Source organism: Mastomys coucha, unplaced genomic scaffold, assembly GCF_008632895.1.
Source record: "Mastomys coucha isolate ucsf_1 unplaced genomic scaffold, UCSF_Mcou_1 pScaffold1, whole genome shotgun sequence".
Taxonomy (NCBI): Eukaryota; Metazoa; Chordata; class Mammalia; order Rodentia; family Muridae; genus Mastomys; species Mastomys coucha.
The window spans coordinates 75,101,973-75,106,994 of NW_022196891.1; the positions used below are offsets into that span (position 1 = coordinate 75,101,973).

The 5,022-nt window shown below is 48.5% G+C and overlaps 1 long non-coding RNA gene across 1 annotated transcript; it reads right to left on the reverse strand.

Moving 5' to 3' along the window:
• Positions 1 to 339: 339 nt before the first annotated feature.
• On the reverse strand, positions 340 to 3,935 carry LOC116104360. The gene is made up of 2 exons (XR_004123868.1): positions 3,517 to 3,935; positions 340 to 918 (listed from the first exon to the last, which is right to left on the reverse strand). It is a non-coding gene; the product is annotated as an uncharacterized LOC116104360 (long non-coding RNA).
• Positions 3,936 to 5,022: the final 1,087 nt, after the last annotated feature.

Consider the following 5,022-nt stretch of genomic DNA (forward strand, 5'->3'; position numbering starts at 1 on the left):
GCTCTCCCAGAGGTCCTGAGTTCAAATCCCAGCAACCACATGGTGGCTCACGGTCACCTGTAATGGGATCTGATGCCCTCTGCTGGGGTGTCTGAAGAGTGATCACTCATATACATGAAACAAATAATAAAATCACTATGATAATCATCTGAATAATCTAAATACCTCATCAAGCTGTGTGCTCATTACAGAGAACTGATAGATGAGGGAGGTAGGAAGGAGAGAGGAAGAAAGAGCATGCACCGCACAAACCAACCCTGAGTCTTGGCTAACTAAGTCTAGTGAGGTGGAAATCCTGTAAAGTCCATAGAATGGTCAAAACACAAAGGCACAGCTACATTCAAATTAAAGGTTGGGAAATGAACTGTGATTTCAATTGGCTCTTTCCTGTATAACAGAAAGAAATCCAGGGAGCATCAAAGCCGTTGGTGTTTCGTGCGTGTTATTCAGTTATCACTTCCTTTCCGGTATGTGATGGTTTGCCAATTTGGTATCTAGCGGTCTATCATCAGCCTCTCCCTGCAGAGAGGATTCCACTGCACCTCCGGAGCAGCTTTTAAATCCAGGCTTCATTGGATTCACTGCCCAATCAGTTCTGCACAAGATCACAGGGAAACGGATTTCCCCAGAATGAAGCTTCATGGCTTTTCTCTTTCCTAACACAGGAGGGGCTTAGACCAGGAGGAGGGGCAGGTAGACTCCGGGGCACAGACTTAAAGATTCTATAAGCTAGCTGGGTAAAGGATAAAGTCACAGAAAAATGCCAGGTGCACAGCGGTGGCCAAGTCTAAGAAGACGCAGAGCTGCAGAGAAGCTGCTGTAAGCCTTTGTCCCTGGTCCAAGCCTTCTTGCACTATGTCTTGCTTTTCCTGCATTTCTCAGTCTCCCAGGTTCTTGGCCAGGACTCCATCAACACTCCTGCTAAATTAAAAAAAAAAAATCACAGAAGGCTGTTGTTTGAGACTCAGCTCCCACACCAGGACCGACAGATCACATATGGAAGCACTCATACTAAGTTCAACACCATTAAACAAATTGTTTAAATTATTGAGAAACTGGAAGACATATATAACAGCCAAATTGCTGGGGGATGGGGGCAGGGGCGTGCCTTTCTGGTATCCCATTCCAGGATGTCCAGGTGCCCCATGTCTTGAAAACTCAAGTAGACACTTGTTAGCAGGGAATTGGGGTTTCCTTTGCACGTTGTCTTGTTGATAAAAGGATTTTAAAATGAACTCTGGGGACTGGAGAGATGGCTCCGTGGTTAAGAGCACTGACTGCTCTTCCAGAGGGCCTGAGTTCAAGTCCCAGCAACCACCTGGTGGCTCACAACCATCTGTAATGGGATCTGATGCCCTTTTCTGGTGTGTCTGAAGACAGTGACAGTGTACTCATATACATAAAATGAATAAATAAATCTTTTTTAAAAAAATGAACTCTGAAGGGCCATTAAGTGTGTGTGGGGAAAAAAAACAGAGGAGGCCCACAGCACAGAGTAGGTCCACAGCAAGTCCAAGCAGCTTCAGGGAAGGGAGAGGTGGGAAAGAATCATGTCTTTTGAGTCGGTCAGCAGTGGAGGTGCTGCAAGCCGGAGAAAACGGAGGACAGTACTTCCCAGAAACAATGAGAAGGCAGGATGAGCATGGTTAGGACTTTTAGGCATCCAATGAAGAGCTAAGAGGACAAGACAGGAGCCAGGTGTGCTGGTACATGCCTGTCTCCCCAGCATTTGGAGGAAGGAGACAGAAGACAGATGGAACCAGAGAAAACTGTTCAGACAGGGGTCTAAGCCAGTAGAAAGCCTTTATTAGCTGGCCCAGAGTTTTGTGCCTGGCTCTTTAAAGGATCCCCAGTTGTTAGTCAACTGGCTCTTTAAGAGAACCGCTTGACCCGATGACCTTCGGTGTCCGTTGCCTCTTGGATTTCTGGGAAACAGGAGAGGGTGTGAAAAGCCATCAGAGGCTGAGAGAGAAGGGTGGGGTCCGGAGAGGGTGTGAAAAGCCATCAGAGGCTGAGAGAGAAGGGTGGGGTCCAGGTGGTGGAAGGGCAGGAGGTCAAAGAAGACAGCCGGGGCAGGAAGAGAGGTCTAGTAGGGCTGGGGATGAGAAGGCTGTTGGGGAAGGATAGAGATGAGCAGAGAGAAAATAGATCATGGATCCAGAGAAGAGACTGCTAGAAGACCGTTGAAAGTGGATCAGGCTAACCCAGAAGACACGTGGTGGCAGTTGAAGCTGTCTTAAGCAGACAGGCTCCTAGTTATTGCTTAAGCAGACTGGTGGGGAACTGAGGGAGGGAAGGCTGGAGAAATGCTTGAAGGGACTGGGCTGGAAACTGAGAGGAGGGCTGGCAGGGAGTTAAGAGAACCCCTTTACTGATTTTAGGAAAAGAAAACATTAAGAACAAAAACATTTAAAAATTCGCATGTTTTACCACCAGCCAGTGACTCCACTGAGTGTTAGGGATCCCATTGTAGCTGAACCTTTCACAGGGTGACTTTTCAGATTAATAGATAGAGATATATAGATTAGATAGATATAGATATAAAGTGTTCTGCACTGATATAACTCCAGTTAAGAACAGTAAGCCAGGCCTGGCAGTTTCTGCAGGGTTGAGTTAGTCCTTTCAGAAAGCAGACATCAGGCAAAAACCAGCAACTAATTCAATCCTGAAGAAACTGCCAGGCTGGCCAACCAGCCTGAGGTGAGGCTGCAGAAGCAGCAAACTGCCACAGGAGCCTCATGGGCAGATCTTGGGAGAGTTTCTCTCAGTGGCAGCATTGTCACAAATTGAGCTCAACAACACTATGTAAAGGCGAACCAACACAAGTGTGTTGTTATCTAAGAATACCAAAGCTCCGTGCTCCTCTCCCACTGCCTGGGGGTGGGGGGGGCACATTTACACTTCATCAAGAGTCCTTTCACATGTCTGCTGTATCCAAACATTCTTTTAATGTTCCTGTGTTGGCTCCAGGAAAGTCTTTCACGTGTTTGCTTTAGCAAGACCTCCTTTCACCTGTGTGTCCTGGCAAAACATCATTTAGCATAAGTAACTTTCCAAAGAACTAGAAGTTTCCACTTCACGCCTTCATCTTTGTAGATGGCAGACCCCAATGTGTGGGACTTCTGCAGAATAAGACGCTGTGCGTTTACAGACTGTTTGAGTCCGAGGTATCGTTCTTCCGTGAACCCTGGGCCCTTAACAATGCCTCTACCTTTGTCTTGGGTATTTTAAATTTTAAGGAAGGGCAATTGTGAAGCTCCCCTTTCTTAGAATTGGTATAACCTGGGAAGTGGAGGTAGAGTCCGCCATTGATCAGGAGGAAGGAGTCCACTCTCCATGACCTGCAAACCTGTTGATGCCTTTCTGCGGGACCAACACAATGTCTCAACCAGGCCAGTTCCACTCGGTATGAAGTTCCCTCTGGTGTCTGACTCGTGATTGTGCCGTTTTCCTGTGTCCTTTCCTTACAGCAGGAAGCAACCACGCAGTCTTCTGTGCTTTCTCCCACCACCATACCTTGTAGGAAAGTAGCTTTGAAGTGGGAAGTCCGGTGTGTTCTGTGTGCTTCAGCCCTTTTCCACCTAAAAGCCCCCCTCTGCTCGGCTCATAGGACATCAGAGCTGCCTGATTCTCGAACCTCAGAGACACCTAAGTTCTAAGTGCTGTAACTGTGCTTTTTGGACACACTCTGCCTGCCCTCTCCCCTCCCCTGCCACCACGGGTGGATGGTGTAAATTACAATAGTCCTCTCCAGGCTTTTCTCTCCATGTGAAGTCTCTGGGTCAGTGTCTCTCAACCTGTGGGTCACGTCTCCTTTGGCTAGTCTAATGATCCTTTTACAGGAGTCCCATATCAGCCAACCCGCATTTTAGGTATTTACATTACAATTCATAACAGTAGCTAAATTACAGATATGACACAGCAATGAAGGAAGTTTGTGATTGAGGGGTCACAGAAACACGAGGAACTGTTGTAAAGGGTCACAGCCTTAGGAAGGTTGAGAACCATGGGAGAGGAAACTCCAAAGCCATTCCAAAAGACAACACCTATCTGTGGAGCCGTGGAGGAGGAGGGGGAGGAGGGGGAGGCGGAGGCGGGTGGGAACAGCCCCAGGAAAGGCCATCCCGATAGCTTATTAACCTCTAAGCCTTCTAGAGTGCTTTTGGCACTTTCGCTGGTGACATTTCACTTTCATCCTGACGCGCATATGCCAGGCTAGAGTATCATTAACAAGTTTTTATTGAGGAGGAAGAGGAGTCAAACCACACCTACGGGGAGGGGCGGAGGCAGAAATCTCTTGGTGGAGGTTCCTTTGCTTTTATCTCCGACAGCAGTTCTCACACTTCCACACTAAAGACCTGGGAAAAGGAAGATTCCAGAGAGTGAGCGGGAGAATGAAAGGACAAGGGGCAGGAATATGATCAACGTATGAGGTAAATGTACGTGTGTGTGTGTGTGTGTGTGTGTGTGTACATATATGAAATTGTGAAATTATTTTTAACCAAATATTACTATTGTGCGTGTGGCGGTCAGAGGACCCTCCAGGGGGAATTGAACTGGCTTCCCGGGTTTGCACCACAGGCTCTTGCCATCTCTAGGACCCTAAATAATAAAGTTTTTAAAAAGCAGGGTTCGCTCAACATGCTCATTATAAGTCCCAAAGAAAACCAAGGATGACGGCTCAATTCCACGACACCCAGCGGGGCAGGGGACAGTGGGAGGGGAGTGCCCCGAAGGCAACCTTGTCGCGCTGCCCAAGGCGGACCGGCCTGGGGACTCTTAATGACTTCACCACCTGCTCAACAAAGCTGATATCTCCCCACCCCACCCCACCCCCTCCAGTGTCTGGGGCGCGCTTGGTCCCCCACATTCACCTCCTTTCATTCATCCAGTGCGAGGCGGGGGGTGGGGTGGGGCGGGTTTATTTCCACTTCTTGAACTCGTTTACAAAACCTAACGGACGCCGGGGTGCGGGCGGGCAGGCGAGGCGAGCCTGGGCGTCCCCTAGTCGGCGGTGCGCGC